General features: G+C 52.6%; 5 non-coding genes across 5 annotated transcripts; all 5 read right to left on the bottom strand.

The window, feature by feature from the left end:
* Window positions 1–8,285: 8,285 nt before the first annotated feature.
* TRNAN-GUU (transfer RNA asparagine (anticodon GUU)) lies at window positions 8,286–8,359 on the bottom strand. Its single transcript has one exon. It is a non-coding gene; the product is annotated as a tRNA-Asn (tRNA).
* Window positions 8,360–12,998: 4,639 nt separating this feature from the next.
* TRNAN-GUU (transfer RNA asparagine (anticodon GUU)) lies at window positions 12,999–13,072 on the bottom strand. Its single transcript has one exon. It is a non-coding gene; the product is annotated as a tRNA-Asn (tRNA).
* Window positions 13,073–16,400: 3,328 nt separating this feature from the next.
* TRNAN-GUU (transfer RNA asparagine (anticodon GUU)) lies at window positions 16,401–16,474 on the bottom strand. Its single transcript has one exon. It is a non-coding gene; the product is annotated as a tRNA-Asn (tRNA).
* Window positions 16,475–18,167: 1,693 nt separating this feature from the next.
* On the bottom strand, window positions 18,168–18,241 carry TRNAN-GUU (transfer RNA asparagine (anticodon GUU)). Its single transcript has one exon. It is a non-coding gene; the product is annotated as a tRNA-Asn (tRNA).
* Window positions 18,242–21,270: 3,029 nt separating this feature from the next.
* Window positions 21,271–21,344, bottom strand: TRNAN-GUU (transfer RNA asparagine (anticodon GUU)). The gene has a single exon. It is a non-coding gene; the product is annotated as a tRNA-Asn (tRNA).
* Window positions 21,345–24,019: the final 2,675 nt, after the last annotated feature.

Here is a 24,019-nt window from a genome sequence, read left to right as displayed (position 1 = left end):
CATATCTTCAAAGCTATCAGCGCAAAGAAAAAAAAGCGACACACCGTCCCTGGGTGGGCTCAAACCTCCAACTTTTCGGTTACCAGCCGATCGCGCTAGCCAATTGCGCCACGGAGACAGTCCTACTCCACCCTTACCACCATCATAACATATCTTCAAAGCTATCAGCCCAAAGAAAAAAAAAGCGCCGCACCACCATGGGGTGGGCTCGAACCTCCAAACTTTCGGATAACGGCCGAACGCGCTTCCCAATTGCGCCACGGAGACAGTCGTGCTTCACTCTCACCACCATCAGAACATATCTTCAAAGCTATCAGCTCAAAGAAAAAAAAGCAACACACCACTCCTGGGAGGGCTGGAACCTCCAACCTTTCGGTTAACAGCCGATCGCGCTAGCCAATTGTGCCATGGAGATAGTCGTGCTCCACTCTCACCACCATCAGAACATATCTTCAAAGCTATCAGCCCAAAGAAAAAAAGCGCCGCACCACCACCGGGTGGGGTCGAAACTCCAACCTTTCGGTTAACAGCCGATCACGCTAGCCAATTGCGCCACGGAGACAGTCGTGCTCCACTCTCACCACCGTTAGAACATTTCTTCAGAGCTATCAGCCCAAAGAAAAAAAACGCCGCACCACCACCGGGCGGGCTCGAAACTCCAACCTTTCGATTAACAGCCGATCGCACTAGCCAATTGCGCCATGGAGAAAGTCGTGCTCCACTCTCACCACCATCAGAACATATCTTCAAAGCTATCAGCGCAAAGAAAAAAAGCGACACGCCGTCCCTGGGTGGGCTCAAACCTCCAACCTTTCGGTTACCAGCCGATCGCGCTAGCCAATTGCGCCCCGGAGACAGTCCTGCTCCACTCTTACCACCATCATAACATATCTTCAAAGCTATCAGCCCAAAGAAAAAAAAGCGCCGCACCACTGCCAGGTGGGCTCGAACCTCCAACCTTTCGGTTAACAGCTGATCGCGCTAGCCAATTGCGCCACGGAGACAGTCGTGCTCCACTCTCCCCACCATCAGACCATATCTTCAAAGCCATCAACGCAAAGAAAAAAGCAACGCACCACACCCGGCAGGGCTCGAACCTCCAACCTTTCGGTTAACAGCCGATCGCGCTAGCCAATTGGGTCACGGAGACAGTCGTGCTCCACTCTCCCCACCGTCAGAACATTTCTTAAGAGCCATCAGCCCAAAGAAAAAAAAGCGTCGCACGCACACCACCGGGCTGGCTCGAACCTCCAACCTTTCGGTTAAGAGCCGATCGCGCTAGCCGATTGCGCCACGGAGACAGTCGTGCTCCACTCTCACCACCAACAGAACATATCTTGAAAGCTATCAGCGCAAAGAAAAAAGCAACACACCACTACCGGGAGGGCTCGAAGCTTTAACCTTTCGGTTAACAGCCGACCACGCTTGCCCATTGCGCCACGGAGACAGTCGTGCTCCACTCTCCTCACCGTCAGAACATTTGTTCAGAGCTATCAGCCCAAACAGAAAAAAGCGTCGCACCACCACCGGGTGTTCTCGAACCTCCAACCTTTCGGGTAACAGCCGACCGCGCTAGCCAATTGCGAAACGGAGACAGTCGTTCTCCACTCTCACCACCTACAGAACATATCTTCAAAGCTATCAGCCCAAAGAAAAAAGCAACACACCACTCCCGGGAGGGCTCGAACCTCCAACCGTTCGGTTAACAGCCGATCGCGCTAGCCAATTGCGCCACGGAGACAGTCGTGCTCCACTCTCACCACCGTCAGAACATTTCTTCAGAGCCATCAGCTCAAAGAAAAAGAAGCGCCGCACCACCACCGGTGGGGCTCGAACCTCCAACCTTTCGGTCAACAGCCGATCGCGCTAGCCAATTGCGCCACGGAGACAGTCGTGCTCCACTCTCACCACCATCAGAACATATCTTCAAAGCTATCAGCGCAAAGAAAAAAGCAACACACAACTCCCGGGAGGGCTCAAACCTCCAATTTTGGGTTAACAGCCGAACGTGCTAGCCAATTGCACCACGGAGACAGTCGTGCTCCAATCTCACCACCGTCAGAACATTTCTCCAAAGCTATCAGCCCAAAGAAAAAAAAAGCAAAACACCACTCCCGGGAGAGCTCGAAACTCCAACCTTTTGGTTAACAGCCGATCGCGCTAGCCAAATGCGCCACGAAGACAGTCGTGCTCCACTCTCACCACCATCAGAACATATCTTCAAAGCTATCAGCGCAAAGAAAAAAGCAACACACAACTCCCGGGAGGGCTCAAACCTCCAATTTTGGGTTAACAGCCGATCACGCTATCCAATTGCGCCACGTAGACAGTCCTTGCTCCGCTCTCACCACCATCACAACATAACTTCAAAGCTATCAGCGCAAAGAAAAAAGCAACACACCACTCTCGGGAGGGCTCGAAACTCCAACCTTTTGGTTAACAGCCGATTGCGCTAGCCAATTGCGCCACGGAGACAGTCCCGCTCCACTATCATCACCATCAGAACACATCTTTAAAGCTATCAGCCTAAAGAAAAAAAAGGCGCCGCACCACCACCGAGTGGGCTCGAACCTCCAAACTTTCGGTTAAGAGCCGATCGCGCTAGCCTATTGCGCCACGGAGACAGTCGTGCTCCACTCTCACCACCATCAGAACATATCTTCAAAGCTATCAGCGCAAAGAAAGAAGCAACACACCTCTCCCGGGAGGTCTCAAACCTCCAATTTTTCGGTTAACAGCCGAAAGTGCTAGTTAATTGCACCACGGAGACAGGCGTGCTCCAATCTCATCACTGTCAGAACATTTCTTCAAAGCTATCAGCGCAAAGAAAAAAGCAACACACAACTCCCGGGAGGGCTCGAAACTCCAACCTTTCAGTTAACAGCCGATCGCTCTAGCCGATTGCGCCACGCAGACAGTCATGCTCCACTCTCACCACCATCAGAACATATCTTCAACGCTATCAGCTTAAAGAAAAAAAGCGCCGCAACACCACCGGGTGGGCTCGAACCTCCAAGCTTTCGGTTAACAGACGATCGCGCTAGCCAATTGCGCCACGGAAACAGTCGCGCTCCACTCTCACCACCATCAGAACATGTCTTCAAAGCTATCAGCCCAAAAAAAAAGCGCCGCACCACCACCGGGTGGGGTCGAAACTCCAACCTTTCGGTTAACCGGCGATCGCGCTAGCCAATTGCGCCACGGAGACAGTCCTGCTTCACTCTCACCACCATCAGAACATATCTTCAAAGCTATCAGCCCAAAGAAAAAAAAAGCGCCGCACCACCACCGGGTGGGGTCGAAGCTCCAATCTTTCGGTTAACAGCCGATCGTGCTAGCCGATTGCGCCATGGAGACGGTCCTGCTCCACTCTCACCACCATCAGAACATATCTTCAAAGCTATCAGCCCAAAGAAAAAAAGCGCTGCACCACCACCGGGCGGGCTCGAAACTCCAACCTTTCGATTAACAGCCGATCGCGCTAGCCAATTGCGCCACGGAGACAGTCCTGCTCCACTCTCACCACCATGAGAACATATCTTCAAAGCTATCAGCCCAAAGAAAAAAAAGCGCCGCCCCACCACGGGGTGGGCTCGAAACTCCAACCTTTCGGTTAACAGCCGATTGCGCTAGCCAATTGCGCCACGGAGACAGTCCTCCTCCACTCCCACCACCATCAGAACATATCTTCAAAGCTATCATCCCATAGAAAAAAAAGTGCCGCATCACCACCGGGAGGGCTCGAACCTCCAACCTATAGGTTAACAGCCGATCACGCTAGCCAATTGCGCCACGGAGACAGTCGTGCTCCACTCTCACCAGCGTCAGAACATTTCTTCAGAGCTATCAGCGCAAAGAAAAAGAAGCGCCGCACCACCACCGGGTGGGCTCGAAACTCCAACCTTTCAGTCAACAGCCGATTGCGCTAGCCATTTGCGCCATGGAGACAGTCGTGCTCCACTCTCACCACCATCAGAACATATCTTCAATGCTATCAGCGCAAAGAAAAAAAAGCGACACACCGTCCCTGGGTGGGCTCAAACCTCCAACTTTTCGGTTACCAGCCGATCGCACTAGCCAATTGCGCCACGGAGACAGTCGTGCTTCACTCTCACCACCATCAGAACATATCTTCAAAGCTATCAGCCCAAAGAAAAAAAAGCGCTGCACCACCACCGGGTGGGGTCGAAACTCCAACCTTTCGGTTAACAGCCGATCGTGCTAGCCTATTGCGCCACGGAGACGGTCCTGCTCCACTCTCACCACCATCAGAACATATCTTCAAAGCTATCAGCACAAAGAAAAAAAAGCGCCGCACCACCACCGGGTGGGCTCGAAACTCCAAACTTTCGGTTAACAGGCAATCGCGCTAGCCAATTGCGCCCCGAGACAGTCCTGCTCCACTCTCACCACCATCAAACATATCTTCAAAGCTATCAGCCCAAAGAAAAAAAAGCAACACACCATTCCCGGGAGGGCTCGAACTTCCAACCTTTCAGTTAACAGCTGATCGCGCTAGCCAACTGCGCCAAGGAGACAGTCGTGCTCCACTCTCACCACCATCAGAACATATCTTCAAAGCTTTCAGCGATAAGAAAAAAGCAACACGCCACTCCCAGGAGGGCTTGAAACTCCAACCTTTCGGTTAACAGACGATCCCGCTAGCCAATCGCGCCACGGAGACAGTCGTGCTTCACTCTCACCACCATCAGAACATATCTTCAAAGCTATCAGCCCAAAGAAAAAAAAGCGCTGCACCACCACCGGGTGGGGTCGAAACTCCAACCTTTCGGTTAACAGCCGATCGTGCTAGCCTATTGCGCCACGGAGACGGTCCTGCTCCACTCTCACCACCATCAGAACATATCTTCAAAGCTATCAGCACAAAGAAAAAAAAGCGCCGCACCACCACCGGGTGGGCTCGAAACTCCAAACTTTCGGTTAACAGGCAATCGCGCTAGCCAATTGCGCCCCGAGACAGTCCTGCTCCACTCTCACCACCATCAAACATATCTTCAAAGCTATCAGCCCAAAGAAAAAAAAGCAACACACCATTCCCGGGAGGGCTCGAACTTCCAACCTTTCAGTTAACAGCTGATCGCGCTAGCCAACTGCGCCAAGGAGACAGTCGTGCTCCACTCTCACCACCATCAGAACATATCTTCAAAGCTTTCAGCGATAAGAAAAAAGCAACACGCCACTCCCAGGAGGGCTTGAAACTCCAACCTTTCGGTTAACAGACGATCCCGCTAGCCAATCGCGCCACGGAGACAGTCGTGCTCCACTCTCACCTCCATCAGAACATATCTTCAAAGCTTTCAGCGCAAAGAAAAAAGCAACACGCCACTCCCAGGAGGGCTCGAAACTCCAACCTTTCGGTTAACAGCCGATCGCGATAGCCAATTTCGCCACAGAGACAGTCCTGCTCCACTCTCACCACCATCAGAACATATCTTCAAAGCTATCAGCCCAAAGAAAAAAAAAGCGACACACCGTCCCCGGGTGGGCTCGAAACTCCAACCTTTCGGTTAACAGCCGATCGTGGTAGCCAATTGCGCCACGGATACAGTTGTTCACCACTCTCACCACCAACAGAACATATCTTCAAAGCTATCAGCGCAAAGAAAAAAGCAACACACCACACCCGGCAGGGCTCGAACCTCCAACCTTTCGGTTAACAGCCGATCGCGCTAGCCAATTGGGTCACGGAGACAGTCGTGCTCCACTCTCCCCACCGTCAGAACATTTCTTAAGAGCTATCAGCCCAAAGAAAAAAAAGCGTCGCACCACCACCGGGCTGGCTCGAACCTCCAACCTTTCGGTTAACAGCCGATCGCGCTAGCCGATTGCGCCACGGAGACAGTCGTGCTCCACTCTCACCACCAACAGAACATATCTTGAAAGCTATCAGCGCAAAGAAAAAAGCAACACACCACTACCGGGAGGGCTCGAAGCTCCAACCTTTCGGTTAACAGCCGACCACGCTTGCCCATTGCGCCACGGAGACAGTCGTGCTCCACTCTCCTCACCGTCAGAACATTTGTTCAGAGCTATCAGCCCAAACAGAAAAAAGCGTCGCACCACCACCGGGTGGGCTCGAACCTCCAACCTTTCGGGTAACAGCCGACCGCGCTAGCCAATTGCGAAACGGAGACAGTCGTTCTCCACTCTCACCACCTACAGAACATATCTTCAAAGCTATCAGCCCAAAGAAAAAAGCAACACACCACTCCCGGGAGGGCTCGAACCTCCAACCGTTCGGTTAACAGCCGATCGCGCTAGCCAATTGCGCCACGGAGACAGTCGTGCTCCACTCTCACCACCGTCAGAACATTTCTTCAGAGCCATCAGCCCAAAGAAAAAGAAGCGCCGCACCACCACCGGTGGGGCTCGAACCTCCAACCTTTCGGTCAACAGCCGATCGCGCTAGCCAATTGCGCCACGGAGACAGTCGTGCTCCACTCTCACCACCATCAGAACATATCTTCAAAGCTATCAGCGCAAAGAAAAAAGCAACACACAACTCCCGGGAGGGCTCAAACCTCCAATTTTGGGTTAACAGCCGAACGTGCTAGCCAATTGCACCACGGAGACAGTCGTGCTCCAATCTCACCACCGTCAGAACATTTCTCCAAAGCTATCAGTGCAAAGAAAAAAGCAAAACACCACTCCCGGGAGAGCTCGAAACTCCAACCTTTTGGTTAACAGCCGATCGCGCTAGCCAAATGCGCCACGAAGACAGTCGTGCTCCACTCTCACCACCATCAGAACATATCTTCAAAGCTATCAGCGCAAAGAAAAAAGCAACACACAACTCCCGGGAGGGCTCAAACCTCCAATTTTGGGTTAACAGCCGATCACGCTATCCAATTGCGCCACGTAGACAGTCCTTGCTCCGCTCTCACCACCATCACAACATAACTTCAAAGCTATCAGCGCAAAGAAAATAGCAACACACCACTCTCGGGAGGGCTCGAAACTCCAACCTTTTGGTTAACAGCCGATTGCGCTAGCCAATTGCGCCACGGAGACAGTCCCGCTCCACTATCATCACCATCAGAACACATCATTAAAGCTATCAGCCTAAAGAAAAAAAAGGCGCCGCACCACCACCGGGTGGGCTCGAACCTCCAAACTTTCGGTTAAGAGCCGATCGTGCTAGCCTATTGCGCCACGGAGACAGTCGTGCTCCACTCTCACCACCATCAGAACATATCTTCAAAGCTATCAGCGCAAAGAAAGAAGCAAAACACCCCTCCCGGGAGGGCTCAAACCTCCAATTTTTCGGTTAACAGCCGAAAGTGCTAGCCAATTGCACCACGGAGACAGGCGTGCTCCAATCTCATCACTGTCAGAACATTTCTCCAAAGCTATCAGCGCAAAGAAAAAAGCAACACACAACTCCCGGGAGGGCTCGAAACTCCAACCTTTCAGTTAACAGCCGATCGCTCTAGCCGATTGCGCCACGCAGACAGTCATGCTCCACTCTCACCACCATCAGAACATATCTTCAAAGCTATCAGCTTAAAGAAAAAAAGCGCCGCAACACCACCGGGTGGGCTCGAACCTCCAAGCTTTCGGTTAACAGACGATCGCGCTAGCCAATTGCGCCACGGAAACAGTCGCGCTCCACTCTCACCACCATCAGAACATGTCTTCAAAGCTATCAGCCCAAAGAAAAAAAAGCGCCGCACCACCACCGGGTGGGGTCGAAACTCCAACCTTTCGGTTAACCGGCGATCACGCTAGCCAATTGCGCCACGGAGACAGTCCTGCTTCACTCTCACCACCATCAGAACATATCTTCAAAGCTGTCAGCCCAAAGAAAAAAAAGCGCCGCACCACCACCGGGTGGGGTCGAAACTCCAATCTTTCGGTTAACAGCCGATCGTGCTAGCCGATTGCGCCATGGAGACGGTCCTGCTCCACTCTCACCACCATCAGAACATATCTTCAAAGCTATCAGCCCAAAGAAAAAAAGCGCTGCACCACCACCGGGCGGGCTCGAAACTCCAACCTTTCGATTAACAGCCGATCGCGCTAGCCAATTGCGCCACGGAGACAGTCCTGCTCCACTCTCACCACCATGAGAACATATCTTCAAAGCTATCAGCCCAAAGAAAAAAAAGCGCCGCACCACCACGGGGTGGGCTCGAAACTCCAACCTTTCGGTCAACAGCCGATTGCGCTAGCCAATTGCGCCACGGAGACAGTCCTCCTCCACTCCCACCACCATCAGAACATATCTTCAAAGCTATCATCCCATAGAAAAAAAAGTGCCGCATCACCACCGGGAGGGCTCGAACCTCCAACCTATCGGTTAACAGCCGATCACGCTAGCCAATTGCGCCACGGAGACAGTCGTGCTCCACTCTCACCACCATCAGAACATATCTTCAAAGCTATCAGCGCAAAGAAAAAAAAGCGACACACCGTCCCTGGGTGGGCTCAAACCTCCAACTTTTCGGTTACCAGCCGATCGCGCTAGCCAATTGCGCCACGGAGACAGTCCTACTCCACCCTTACCACCATCATAACATATCTTCAAAGCTATCAGCCCAAAGAAAAAAAAAAGCGCCGCACCACCATTGGGTGGGCTCGAACCTCCAAACTTTCGGATAACGGCCGAACGCGCTTCCCAATTGCGCCACGGAGACAGTCCTGCTTCACTCTCACCACCATCAGAACATATCTTCAAAGCTATCAGCCCAAAGAAAAAAAAGCAACACACCACTCCTGGGAGGGCTCGAACCTCCAACCTTTCGGTTAACAGCCGATCGCGCTAGCCAATTGTGCCATGGAGACAGTCGTGCTCCACTCTCACCACCATCAGAACATATCTTCAAAGCTATCAGCCCAAAGAAAAAAAGCGCCGCACCACCACCGGGTGGGGTCGAAACTCCAACCTTTCGGTTAACAGCCGATCACGCTAGCCAATTGCGCCACGGAGACAGTCGTGCTCCACTCTCACCACCGTTAGAACATTTCTTCAGAGCTATCAGCCCAAAGAAAAAAAAAACGCCGCACCACCACCGGGCGGGCTCGAAACTCCAACCTTTCGATTAACAGCCAATCGCGCTAGCCAATTGCGCCATGGAGAAAGTCGTGCTCCACTCTCACCACCATCAGAACATATCTTCAAGGCTATCAGCGCAAAGAAAAAAAGCGACACGCCGTCCCTGGGTGGGCTCAAACCTCCAACCTTTCGGTTACCAGCCGATCGCGCTAGCCAATTGCGCCACGGAGACAGTCCTGCTCCACTCTTACCACCATCATAACATATCTTCAAAGCCATCAACGCAAAGAAAAAAGCAACACACCACACCCGGCAGGGCTCGAACCTCCAAACTTTCGGTTAACAGCCGATCGCGCTAGCCAATTGGGTCACGGAGACAGTCGTGCTCCACTCTCCCCACCGTCAGAACATTTCTTAAGAGCCATCAGCCCAAAGAAAAAAAAGCGTCGCACCACCACCGGGCTGGCTCGAACCTCCAACCTTTCGGTTAACAGCCGATCGCGCTAGCCGATTGCGCCACGGAGACAGTCGTGCTCCACTCTCACCACCAACAGAACATATCTTGAAAGCTATCAGCGCAAAGAGAAAAGCAACACACCACTACCGGGAGGGCTCGAAGCTTCAACCTTTCGGTTAACAGCCGACCACGCTAGCCAATTGCGCCACGGAGACAGTCGTGCTCCACTCTCCGCACCGTCAGAACATTTGTTCAGAGCTATCAGCCCAAACAGAAAAAAGCGTCGCACCACCACCGGGTGGGCTCGTACCTCCAACCTTTCCGGTAACAGCTGACCGCGCTAGCCAATTGCGAAACGGAGACAGCCGTTCTCCACTCTCACCACCTACAGAACATATCTTCAAAGCTATCAGCCCAAAGAAAAAAGCAACACACCACTCCCGGGAGGGCTCGAACCTTCAACCTGTCGGTTAACAGCCGATTGCGCTAGCCAATTGCGCCACGGAGACAGTCCTGCTCCGCTCTCACCACCATCAGAACATATTTTCAAAGCTATCAGCGCAACGAAAAAAAAGCGTCGCACCACCACCGGGTGGGCTAGAACCTCCAATTTTCGGTTAACAGCCGATCGCGCTAGCCAATTGCGCCAACGAGAAAGTCGTGCTCCACTCTCACCACCAACAGAACATATCTTCAAAGCTATCAGCGCAAAGAAAAAAAAGCGCCGCACCACCACCGGGTGGGCTCGAACCTCCAAACTTTCGTTAACAGCCGATCGCGCAAGCCAATTGCACCACGGAGACAGTCGTGCTCCGCTCTTACCACCATCAGAACATATCTTCAAAGCTATCAGCCCAAAGAAAAAAAAGCGCTGCACCACCCCCCGGTTTGCTCGTACCTCAAACCTTCCGGTTAACAGCCGATCGCGCTAGCCAATTGCACCACGGAGACAGTCCTGCTTCACTCTCACCACCATCAGAACATATCTTCAAAGCTATCAGCGCAAAGAAAAAAGCTACACACCACTCCCGGGAGGGCTCAAACCTCCAATTTTTTGGTTAACAGCCGAACGTGCTAGCTAATTGCGCCACGGAGACAGTCGTGCTCCACTCTCCCCACCGTCAGAACATTTCTTCAGAGCTATCAGCCCAAAGAAAAAAAAGCGTCGCACCACCACCGGGTGGGCTCGAACCTCCAACCTTTCGGTTAACAGCCGATCGCTCTAGCCAATTGCGCCACGGAGACAGTTGTGCTCCACTCTCACCGCCAACAGAACATATCTTCAAAGCTATCAGCGCAAAGAAAAAAGCAACACACCACACCGGGCAGGGCTCGAACCACCAACCTTTCGGTTAACAGCCGATCGCGCTAGCCAATTGGATCACGGAGACAGTCGCGCTCCACTCTCCCCACCGTCAGAACATTTCTTAAGAGCTATCTGCCCAAAGAAAAAAAAACGTCGCACCACCACCAGGTGGGCTCGAACCTCCAACCTTTCGGTTAACAGCCGATTGCGCTAGCCGATTGCGCCACGGAGACAGTCGTGCTCCACTCTCACCACCAACAGAACATATGTTCAAAGCTATCAGCGCAAAGAAAAAAGCAACACACCAATACCGGGAGGGCTCGAAGCTCCAACCTTTCGGTTAACAGCCGACCGCGCTAGCCAATTGCGCCACGGAGACAGTCGTGCTCCACTCTACCCACCGTCAGAACATTTCTTCAGAGCTATCAGCCCAAAGGAAAAAAAGCGTTGCACCACCACCGGTTAGGCTCGAACCTCCAACCTTTCGGTCAACAGCCGATCGTGCTAGCCAATTGCGCTACGGAGACAGTCGTGCTCCCCTCTCACCACCATCAGAACATATCTTCAAAGCTATCAGCGCAAAGAAAAAAGCAAAACACCACTCCCGGGAGAGCTCAAAACTCCAACCTTTTGGTTAACAGAAGATCGCGCTAGCCAAATGCGCCACGAAGACAGTCGGGCTCCACTCTCACCACCGTCAGAACATTTCTCCAAAGCTATCAGCGCAAAGAAAAAAAAAGCGACACACCGTTCCGTGTGGGCTCAAACCTACAACCTTTCGGTTAACAGCCGATCACGCTATCCAATTGCGCCACGTAGACAGTCCTTGCTCCGCTCTGACCACCATCACAACATATCTTCAAAGCTATCAGCGCAAAGAAAAAAGCAACACACCACTCTCGGGAGGGCTCGAAACTCCAACCTTTTGGTTAACAGCCGATTGCGCTAGCCAATTGCGCCACGGAGGCAGTCCCGCTCCACTATCATCACCATCAGAACACATCTTTAAAGCTATCAGCCTAAAGAAAAAAAAGCGCCGCACCACCACCGGGTGGGCTCGAACCTCCAAACTTTCGGTTAAGAGCCGATCGCGCTAGCCTATTGCGCCACGGAGACAGTCGTGCTCCACTCTCACCACCATCAGAACATATCTTCAAAGCTATCAGCGCAAAGAAAAAAGCAACACACCCCTCCCGGGAGGGCTCAAACCTCCAATTTTTCGGTTAACAGCCGAAAGTGCTAGCCAATTGCACCACGGAGACAGGCGTTCTCCAATCTCATCACTGTCAGAACATTTCTCCAAAGCTATCTGCGCAAAGAAAAAAGCAACACACAACTCCCGGGAGGGCTCGAAACTCCAACCTTTCAGTGAACAGCCGTTCGCTCTAGCCGATTGCGCCACGCAGACAGTCATGCTCCACTCTCACCACCATCAGAGCATATCTTCAAAGCTATCAGCTTAAAGAAAAAAAGAGCCGCAACACCACCGGGTGGGCTCGAACCTCCAACCTTTCGGTTAACAGACGATCGCGCTAGCCAATTGCGCCACGGAAACAGTCGCGCTCCCCTCTCACCACCATCAGAACATGTCTTCAAAGCTATCAGCCCAAAGAAAAAAAAGCGCCGCACCACCACCGGGTGGGGTCGAAACTCCAACCTTTCGGTTAACCGGCGATCGCGCTAGCCAATTGCGCCACGGAGACAGTCCTGCTTCACTCTCACCACCATGAGAACACATCTTCAAAGCTATCAGCCCAAAGAAAAAAAGCGCCGCACCACCACCGGGTGGGGTCGAAACTCCAACATTTCGGTTAACAGCCGATCGTGCTAGCCGATTGCGCCACTGAGACGGTCCTGCTCCACTCTCACCACCATCAGAACATATCTTCAAAGCTATCAGCCCAAAGAAAAAAAGCGCTGCACCACCACCGGGCGGGCTCGAAACTCCAACCTTTCGATTAACAGCCGATCGCGCTAACCAATTGCGCCACGGAGACAGTCCTGCTCCACTCTCACCACCATGAGAACATATCTTCAAAGCTATCAGCCCAAAGAAAAAAAAGCGCCGCACCACCACGGGGTGGGCTCGAAACTCCAACCTTTCGGTTAACAGCCGATTGCGCTAGCCAATTGCGCCACGGAAACAGTCCTCCTCCACTCCCACCACCATGAGAACATATCTTCAAAGCTATCGTCCCATAGAAAAAAAAGTGCCGCATCACCACCGGGAGGGCTCGAACCTCCAACCTATCGGTTAACAGCCGATCACGCTAGCCAATTGCGCCACGGAGACAGTCGTGCTCCACTCTCACCAGCGTCAGAACATTTCTTCAGAGCTATCAGCGCAAAGAAAAAGAAGCGCCGCACCACCACCGGGTGGGCTCGAAACTCCAACCTTTCGGTCAACAGCCGATTGCGCTAGCCAATTGCGCCATGGAGACAGTCGTGCTCTACTCTCACCACCATCAGAACATATCTTCAAAGCTATCAACGCAAAGAAAAAAAGCGACACACTGTCCCTGGGTGGGCTCAACCCTCCAACTTTTCGGTTACCAGCCGCTCGCGCTTGCCAATTGCGCCACGGAGACAGTCCTACTCCACTCTTACCACCATCATAACATATCTTCAAAGCTATCAGCCCAAAGAAAAAAAAAGCGCCGCACCACCATGGGGTGGGCTCGAACCTCCTAACTTTCGGTTAACGGCCGAACGCGCTTCCCAATTGCGCCACGGAGACAGTCCTGCTTCACTCTCACCACCATCGGAACATATCTTCAAAGCTATCAGCCCAAAGAAAAAAAAGCAACACACCACTCCTGGGAGGGCTCGAACCTCCAACCTTTCGGTTAACAGCCGATCGCGCTAGCCAATTGTGCCATGGAGACAGTCGTGCTCCACTCTCACCACCATCAGAACATATCTTCAAAGCTATCAGCCCAAAGAAAAAAAAGCGCCGCACCACCACCGGGTGGGGTCGAAACTCCAACCTTTCGGTTAACAGCCGATCGTGCTAGCCGATTGTGCCACGGAGACGGTCCTGCTCCACTCTCACCACCATCAGAACATATCTTCAAAGCTATCAGCCCAAAGAAAAAAAACGCCGCACCACCACCGGGCGGGCTCGAAACTCCAACCTTTCGATTAACAGCCGATCGCGCTGGCCAATTGCGCCACGGAGACAGTCCTGTTCCACTCTCACCACCATCAGAACATATCTTCAAAGCTATCAACCCATAGAAAAAGAAGTGCCGCATCACCACCGGGAGGGCTCGAACCTCCAACCTTTCGGTTAACAGCCGATCACGCTAGCCAATTGCGCCACGGAGACAGTCGTGCTCCACTCTCACCACCGTTAGAACATTTCTTCAGAGCTATCAGCCCAAAGAACAAGAAGCGCCGCACCACCACCGGGTGGGTTCAAAACTCCAAGCTTTCGTTCAACAGCCGATCGCGCTAGCCAATTGCGCCATGGAGACAGTCGTGCTCCACTCTCACCACCATCAGAACATATCTTCAAAGCAATCAGCGCAAAGAAAAAAACGACACACCGTCCCTGGGTGGGCTCAAACCTCCAACCTTTCGGTTACCAGCCGATCGCGCTAGCCAATTGCGCCACGGATACAGTCCTGCTCCACTCTTACCACCATCATAACATATCTTCAAAACTATCAGCCCAAAGAAAAAAAAGCGCCGCACCACTGCCGGGTGGGCTCGACCCTCCAACCTTTCGGTTAACAGCTGATCGCGCTAGCCAATTGCGCCACGGAGGCAGTCGTGCTCCACTCTCACCACCATCAGAACATATCTTCAAAGCCATCAACGCAAAAAAAAGAAAAAAGCAACACACCGTCCCCGGGTGGGCTTGAAACTCCAACCTTTCGGTTAACAGCCGATCGTGCTAGCCAATTGCCCCACGAAGACAGTCTCTCCACTCTCACCACCTTCAGAACATATTTTCAAAGCTATCAGCCCAAAGAAAAAAAAAGCGACACACCACTCCCGGGAGGGTTCGAACCTCCAACCTTTCGGTTAACAGCCGATCGCGCTAGCCGATTGCGCCACGGAGACAGTCGTGCTCCACTCTCACCACCCTCAGAACATTTCTTCAGAGCTATCCGCCCAAAGGAAAAAAAGCGCCGCACCACCACCGAGTGGGCTCGAACCTCCAACCTTTCGGTCAAAAGCCGATCGCGCTAGCCAATTGCGCCACGGAGACAGTCGCACTCCACTCTCACCACCATCAAAACATATCTTCAAAGCTATTAGCGCAAAGAAAAAAAAGCGACACACCACCCAAGGGTGGGTTCGAACCTCCAACCTTTCGGTTAACAGCCGATCGCGCTAGCCAATTGCGCCACGGAGACAGTCGTGCTCCACTCTCACCACCATCAGAACATATCTTAAAAGTCATCAACGCAAAGAAAAGAAAAAGCGACACACCGTCCCCGGGCGGGCTCGAAACTTCAGCTTTTCGGTTAACAGGCGATCGCGCTAGCCAATTGCGCCACGGAGACAGTCCTGCTTCACTCTCACCACCATCAGAACATATCTTCGAAGCTATCAGCCCAAAGAAAAAAAAGCGCCGCACCACCACCGGGTGGGGTCGAAACTCCAACCTTTCGGTTAACAGCCGATCGTGCTAGCCGATTGCGCCACGGAGACAGTCCTGCTCCACTCTCACCACCATCAGAACATATCTTCAAAGCTATCAGCACAAAGAAAAAAAAGCGCCGCACCACCACCGGGTGGGCTCGAAACTCAAAACTTTCGGTTAACAGCCAATCGCGCTTGCCAATTGCGCCACGCAGACAGTCATGCTCCACTCTCACCACCATCAGAGCATATCTTCAAAGCTATCAGCTTAAAGAAAAAAAGAGCCGCAACACCACCGGGTGGGCTCGAACCTCCAACCTTTCGGTTAACAGACGATCGCGCTAGCCAATTGCGCCACGGAAACAGTCGCGCTCCACTCTCACCACCATCAGAACATGTCTTCAAAGCTATCAGCCCAAAGAAAAAAAAGCGCCGCACCACCACCGGGTGGGGTCGAAACTCCAACCTTTCGGTTAACCGGCGATCGCGCTAGCCAATTGCGCCACGGAGACAGTCCTGCTTCACTCTCACCACCATGAGAACATATCTTCAAAGCTATCAGCCCAAAGAAAAAAAGCGCCGCACCACCACCGGGTGGGGTCGAAACTCCAACATTTCGGTTAACAGCCGATCGTGCTAGCCGATTGCGCCATGGAGACGGTCCTGCTCCACTCTCACCACCATCAGAACATATCTTCAAAGCTATCAGCCCAAAGAAAAAAAGCGCTGCACCACCACCGGGCGGGCTCGAAACTCCAACCTTTCGATTAACAGCCGATCGCGCTAACCAATTGCGCCACGGAGACAGTCCTGCTCCACTCTCACCACCATGAGAACATATCTTCAAAGCTATCAGCCCAAAGAAAAAAAAGCGCCGCACCACCACGGGGTGGGCTCGAAACTCCAACCTTTCGGTTAACAGCCGATTGCGCTAGCCAATTGTGCCACGGAAACAGTCCTCCTCCACTCCCACCACCATCAGAACATATCTTCAAAGCTATCGTCCCATAGAAAACAAAGTGCCGCATCACCACCGGGAGGGCTCGAACCTCCAACCTATCGGTTAACAGCCGATCACGCTAGCCAATTGCGCCACGGAGACAGTCGTGCTCCACTCTCACCAGCGTCAGAACATTTCTTCAGAGATATCAGCGCAAAGAAAAAGAAGCGCCGCACCACCACCGGGTGGGCTCGAAACTCCAACCTTTCGGTCAACAGCCGATTGCGCTAGCCAATTGCGCCATGGAGACAGTCGTGCTCCACTTTCACCACCTTCAGAACATATCTTCAAAGCTATCAGCGCAAAGAAAAAAAAGCGACACACCGTCCCTGGGTGGGCTCAACCCTCCAACTTTTCGGTTACCAGCCGCTCGCGCTAGCCAATTGCGCCACGGAGACAGTCCTACTCCACTCTTACCACCATCATAACATATCTTCAAAGCTATCAGCGCAAAGAAAAAAGCAACACACCACTCTCGGGAGGGCTCGAAACTCCAACCTTTTGGTTAACAGCCGATTGCGCTAGCCAATTGCGCCACGGAGGCAGTCCCGCTCCACTATCATCACCATCAGAACACATCTTTAAAGCTATCAGCCTAAAGAAAAAAAAGCGCCGCACCACCACCGGGTGGGCTCGAACCTCCAAACTTTCGGTTAAGAGCCGATCGCGCTAGCCTATTGCGCCACGGAGACAGTCGTGCTCCACTCTCACCACCATCAGAACATATCTTCAAAGCTATCAGCGCAAAGAAAAAAGCAACACACCCCTCCCGGGAGGGCTCAAACCTCCAATTTTTCGGTTAACAGCCGAAAGTGCTAGCCAATTGCACCACGGAGACAGGCGTTCTCCAATCTCATCACTGTCAGAACATTTCTCCAAAGCTATCTGCGCAAAGAAAAAAGCAACACACAACTCCCGGGAGGGCTCGAAACTCCAACCTTTCAGTGAACAGCCGTTTGCTCTAGCCGATTGCGCCACGCAGACAGTCATGCTCCACTCTCACCACCATCAGAGCATATCTTCAAAGCTATCAGCTTAAAGAAAAAAAGAGCCGCAACACCACCGGGTGGGCTCGAACCTCCAACCTTTCGGTTAACAGACGATCGCGCTAGCCAATTGCGCCACGGAAACAGTCGCGCTCCACTCTCACCACCATCAGAACATGTCTTCAAAGCTATCAGCCCAAAGAAAAAAAAGCGCCGCACCACCACCGGGTGGGGTCGAAACTCCAACCTTTCGGTTAACCGGCGATCGCGCTAGCCAATTGCGCCACGGAGACAGTCCTGCTTCACTCTCACCACCATGAGAACACATCTTCAAAGCTATCAGCCCAAAGAAAAAAAGCACCGCACCACCACCGGGTGGGGTCGAAACTCCAACATTTCGGTTAACAGCCGATCGTGCTAGCCGATTGCGCCATGGAGACGGTCCTGCTCCACTCTCACCACCATCAGAACATATCTTCAAAGCTATCAGCCCAAAGAAAAAAAGCGCTGCACCACCACCGGGCGGGCTCGAAACTCCAACCTTTCGATTAACAGCCGATCGCGCTAACCAATTGCGCCACGGAGACAGTCCTGCTCCACTCTCACCACCATGAGAACATATCTTCAAAGCTATCAGCCCAAAGAAAAAAAAGCGCCGCACCACCACGGGGTGGGCTCGAAACTCCAACCTTTCGGTTAACAGCCGATTGCGCTAGCCAATTGCGCCACGGAAACAGTCCTCCTCCACTCCCACCACCATGAGAACATATCTTCAAAGCTATCGTCCCATAGAAAAAAAAGTGCCGCATCACCACCGGGAGGGCTCGAACCTCCAACCTATCGGTTAACAGCCGATCACGCTAGCCAATTGCGCCACGGAGACAGTCGTGCTCCACTCTCACCAGCGTCAGAACATTTCTTCAGAGCTATCAGCGCAAAGAAAAAGAAGCGCCGCACCACCACCGGGTGGGCTCGAAACTCCAACCTTTCGGTCAACAGCCGATTGCGCTAGCCGATTGCGCCACGGAGACGGTCCTGCTCCACTCTCACCACCATCAGAACATATCTTCAAAGCTATCAGCCCAAAGAAAAAAAACGCCGCACCACCACCGGGCGGGCTCGAAACTCAAACCTTTCGATTAACAGCCGATCGCGCTGGCCAATTGCGCCACGGAGACAGTCCTGTTCCACTCTCACCACCATCAGAACATATCTTCAAAGCTATCAACCCATAGAAAAAGAAGTGCCGCATCACCACCGGGAGGGCTCGAACCTCCAACCTTTCGGTTAACAGCCGATCACGCTAGCCAATTGCGCCACGGAGACAGTCGTGCTCCACTCTCACGACCGTTAGAACATTTCTTCAGAGCTATCAGCCCAAAGAAAAAGAAGCGCCGCACCACCACCGGGTGGGTTCAAAACTCCAAGCTTTCGTTCAACAGCCGATCGCGCTAGCCAATTGCGCCATGGAGACAGTCGTGCTCCACTCTCACCACCATCAGAACATATCTTCAAAGCTATCAGCGCAAAGAAAAAAACGACACACCGTCCCTGGGTGGGCTCAAACCTCCAACCTTTCGGTTACCAGCCGATCGCGCTAGCCAATTGCGCCACGGATACAGTCCTGCTCCACTCTTACACCCTCATAACATATCTTCAAAACTATCAGCCCAAAGAAAAAAAAGCGCCGCACCACTGCCGGGTGGGCTCGACCCTCCAACCTTACGGTTAACAGCTGATCGCGCTAGCCAATTGCGCCACGGAGGCAGTCGTGCTCCACTCTCACCACCATCAGAACATATCTTCAAAGCCATCAACGCAAAAAAAGAAAAAGCAACACACCGTCCCCGGGTGGGCTTGAAACTCCAATCTTTCGGTTAACAGCCGATCGTGCTAGCCAATTGCGCCACGAAGACAGTCTCTCCACTCTCACCACCTTCAGAACATATTTTCAAAGCTATCAGCCCAAAGAAAAAAAAAGCGACACACCACTCCCGGGAGGGTTCGAACCTCCAACCTTTCGGTTAACAGCCGATCGCGCTAGCCGATTGCGCCACGGAGACAGTCGTGCTCCACTCTCACCACCCTCAGAACATTTCTTCAGAGCTATCCGCCCAAAGGAAAAAAAGCGCCGCACCACCACCGAGTGGGCTCGAACCTCCAACCTTTCGGTCAAAAGCCGATCGCGCTAGCCAATTGCGCCACGGAGACAGTCGCACTCCACTCTCACCACCATCAAAACATATCTTCAAAGCTATTAGCGCAAAGAAAAAAAAAGCGACACACCACCCAAGGGTGGGTTCGAACCTCCAACCTTTCGGTTAACAGCCGATCGCGCTAGCCAATTGCGCCACGGAGACAGTCGTGCTCCACTCTCACCACCATCAGAACATATCTTCAAAGTCATCAACGCAAAGAAAAGAAAAAGCGACACACCGTCCCCGGGTGGGCTCGAAACTTCAGCTTTTCGGTTAACAGGCGATCGCGCTAGCCAATTGCGCCACGGAGACAGTCCTGCTTCACTCTCACCACCATCAGAACATATCTTCGAAGCTATCAGCCCAAAGAAAAAAAAGCGCCGCACCACCACCGGGTGGGGTCGAAACTCCAACCTTTCGGTTAACAGCCGATCGTGCTAGCCGATTGCGCCACGGAGACGGTCCTGCTCCACTCTCACCACCATCAGAACATATCTTCAAAGCTATCAGCACAAAGAAAAAAAAGCGCCGCACCACCACCGGGTGGGCTCGAAACTCCAAACTTTCGGTTAACAGCCAATCGCGCTAGCCAATTGCGCCCCGGAGACAGTCCTGCTCCACTCTCACCACCATCAGAACATATCTTCAAAGCTATCAGCACAAAGAAAAAAAAGCGCCGCACCACCACCGGGTGGGCTCGAAACTCAAAACTTTCGGTTAACAGCCAATCGCGCTTGCCAATTGCGCCACGGAGACAGTCCTGCTCCACTCTCACCACCATGAGAACATATCTTCAAAGCTATCAGCCCAAAGAAAAAAAAGCGCCGCACCACCACGGGGTGGGCTCGAAACTCAAAACTTTCGGTTAACAGCCAATCGCGCTTGCCAATTGCGCCACGCAGACAGTCATGCTCCACTCTCACCACCATCAGAGCATATCTTCAAAGCTATCAGCTTAAAGAAAAAAAGAGCCGCAACACCACCGGGTGGGCTCGAACCTCCAACCTTTCGGTTAACAGACGATCGCGCTAGCTAATTGCGCCACGGAAACAGTCGCGCTCCACTCTCACCACCATCAGAACATGTCTTCAAAGCTATCAGCCCAAAGAAAAAAAAAGCGCCGCACCACCACCGGGTGGGGTCGAAACTCCAACATTTCGGTTAACAGCCGACCGTGCTAGCCGATTGCGCCATGGAGACGGTCCAGCTCCACTCTCACCACCATCAGAACATATCTTCAAAGCTATCAGCCCAAAGAAAAAAAGCGCTGCACCACCACCGGGCGGGCTCGAAACTCCAACCTTTCGATTAACAGCCGATCGCGCTAACCAATTGCGCCACGGAGACAGTCCTGCTCCACTCTCACCACCATGAGAACATATCTTCAAAGCTATCAGCCCAAAGAAAAAAAAGCGCCGCACCACCACGGGGTGGGCTCGAAACTCAAAACTTTCGGTTAACAGCCAATCGCGCTTGCCAATTGCGCCACGCAGACAGTCATGCTCCACTCTCACCACCATCAGAGCATATCTTCAAAGCTATCAGCTTAAAGAAAAAAAGAGCCGCAACACCACCGGGTGGGCTCGAACCTCCAACCTTTCGGTTAACAGACGATCGCGCTAGCCAATTGCGCCACGGAAACAGTCGCGCTCCACTCTCACCACCATCAGAACATGTCTTCAAAGCTATCAGCCCAAAAAAAAAAGCGCCGCACCACCACCGGGAGGGCTCGAACCTCCAACCTATCGGTTAACAGCCGATCACGCTAGCCAATTGCGCCACGGAGACAGTCGTGCTCCACTCTCACCAGCGTCAGAACATTTCTTCAGAGCTATCAGCGCAAAGAAAAAGAAGCGCCGCACCACCACCGGGTGGGCTCGAAACTCCAACCTTTCGGTCAACAGCCGATTGCGCTAGCCAATTGCGCCATGGAGACAGTCGTGCTCCACTTTCACCACCATCAGAACATATCTTCAAAGCTATCAGCGCAAAGAAAAAAAAGCGACACACCGTCCCTGGGTGGGCTCAACCCTCCAACTTTTCGGTTACCAGCCGCTCGCGCTAGCCAATTGCGCCACGGAGACAGTCCTACTCCACTCTTACCACCATCATAACATATCTTCAAAGCTATCAGCCCAAAGAAATAAAAAAGCGCCGCACCACCATGGGGTGGGCTCGAACCTCCAAACTTTCGGTTAACGGCCGAACGCGCTTCCCAATTGCGCCACGGAGACAGTCCTGCTTCACTCTCACCACCATCGGAACATATCTTCAAAGCTATCAGCCCAAAGAAAAAAAAGCAACACACCACTCCTGGGAGGGCTCGAACCTCCAACCTTTCGGTTAACAGCCGATCGCGCTAGCCAATTGTGCCATGGAGACAGTCGTGCTCCACTCTCACCACCATCAGAACATATCTTCAAAGCTATCAGCCCAAAGAAAAAAAAAGCGCCGCACCACCACCGGGTGGGGTCGAAACTCCAACCTTTCGGTTAACAGCCGATCGTGCTAGCCGATTGCGCCACGGAGACGGTCCTGCTCCACTCTCACCACCATCAGAACATATCTTCAAAGCTATCAGCCCAAAGAAAAAAAACGCCGCACCACCACCGGGCGGGCTCGAAACTCCAACCTTTCGATTAACAGCCGATCGCGCTGGCCAATTGCGCCAAGGAGACATTCCTGTTCCACTCTCACCACCATCAGAACATATCTTCAAAGCTATCAACCCATAGAAAAAAAAGTGCCGCATCACCACCGGGAGGGCTCGAACCTCCAACCTTTCGGTTAACAGCCGATCACGCTAGCCAATTGCGCCACGGAGACAGTCGTGCTCCACTCTCACCACCGTTAGAACATTTCTTCAGAGCTATCAGCCCAAAGAAAAAGAAGTGCCGCACCACCACCGGGTGGGTTCAAAACTCCAACCTTTCGTTCAACAGCCGATCGCGCTAGCCAATTGCGCCACGGAGACAGTCGCACTCCACTCTCACCACCATCAAAACATATCTTCAAAGCTATTAGCGCAAAGAAAAAAAAAGCGACACACCACCCAAGGGTGGGTTCGAACCTCCAACCTTTCGGTTAACAGCCGATCGCGCTAGCCAATTGCGCCACGGAGACAGTCGTGCTCCACTCTCACCACCATCAGAACATATCTTCAAAGCTATCAGCACAAAGAAAAAAAAGCGCCGCACCACCACCGGGTGGGCTCGAAACTCCATACTTTCGGTTAACAGCCAATCGCGCTAGCCAATTGCGCCCCGGAGACAGTCCTGCTCCACTCTCACCACCATCAGAACATATCTTCAAAGCTATCAGCCCAAAGAAAAAAAGCAACACACCATTCCCGGGAGGGCTCGAACTTCCAACCTTTCAGTTAACAGCTGATCGCGCTAGCCAACTGCGCCAAGGAGACAGTCGTGCTCCACTCTCACCACCATCAGAACATATCTTCAAAGCTTTCAGCGCAAAGAAAAAAGCAACACGCCACTCCCAGGAGGGCTTGAAACTCCAACCTTTCGGTTAACAGACGATCCCGCTAGCCAATCGCGCCACGGAGACAGTCGTGCTCCACTCTCACCACCATCAGAACATATCTTCAAAGCTTTCAGCGCAAAGAAAAAAGCAACACGCCACTCCCAGGAGGGCTCGAAACTCCAACCTTTCGGTTAACAGCCGATCGCAATAGCCAATTTCGCCACAGAGACAGTCCTGCTCCACTCTCACCACCATCAGAACATATCTTCAAAGCTATCAGCCCAAAGAAAAAAGCAACACACCACTCCCGGGAGGGCTCGAAACTCCAACCTTTTGGTTAACAGCCGATTGCGCTAGCCAATTGCGCCACGGACACAGTCCTGCTCCACTTTCATCACCATCAGAACATTTCTTCAGAGCTATCAGCCCAAAGAAAAAGAAGCGCCGCACCACCACCGGGTGGGTTCAAAACTCCAACCTTTCGTTCAACAGCCGATCGCGCTAGCCAATTGCGCCATGGAGACAGTCGTGCTCCACTCTCACCACCATCAGAACATATCTTCAAAGCTATCAGCGCAAAGAAAAAAACGACACACCGTCCCTGGGTGGGCTCAAACCTCCAACCTTTCGGTTACCAGCCGATCGCGCTAGCCAATTGCGCCACGGATACAGTCCTGCTCCACTCTTACCACCATCATAACATATCTTCAAAACTATCAGCCCAAAGAAAAAAAAGCGCCGCACCACTGCCGGGTGGGCTCGAACCTCCAACCTTTCGGTTCACAGCTGATCGCGCTAGCCAATTGCGCCACGGAGGCAGTCGTGCTCCACTCTCACCATCATCAGAACATATCTTCAAAGCCATCAACGCAAAAAAAGAAAAAGCAACACACCGTCCCCGGGTGGGCTTGAAACTCCAACCTTTCGGTTAACAGCCGATCGTGCTAGCCAATTGCGCCACGAAGACAGTCTCTCCACTCTCA

Source organism: Rhipicephalus microplus, unplaced genomic scaffold (assembly GCF_043290135.1).
Source record: "Rhipicephalus microplus isolate Deutch F79 unplaced genomic scaffold, USDA_Rmic scaffold_38, whole genome shotgun sequence".
NCBI classification, from domain to species: domain Eukaryota; kingdom Metazoa; phylum Arthropoda; class Arachnida; order Ixodida; family Ixodidae; genus Rhipicephalus; species Rhipicephalus microplus.
The sequence above is the reverse complement of the archived record's forward strand: the minus strand, read 5'-3'. Positions and strand labels throughout refer to the sequence as shown.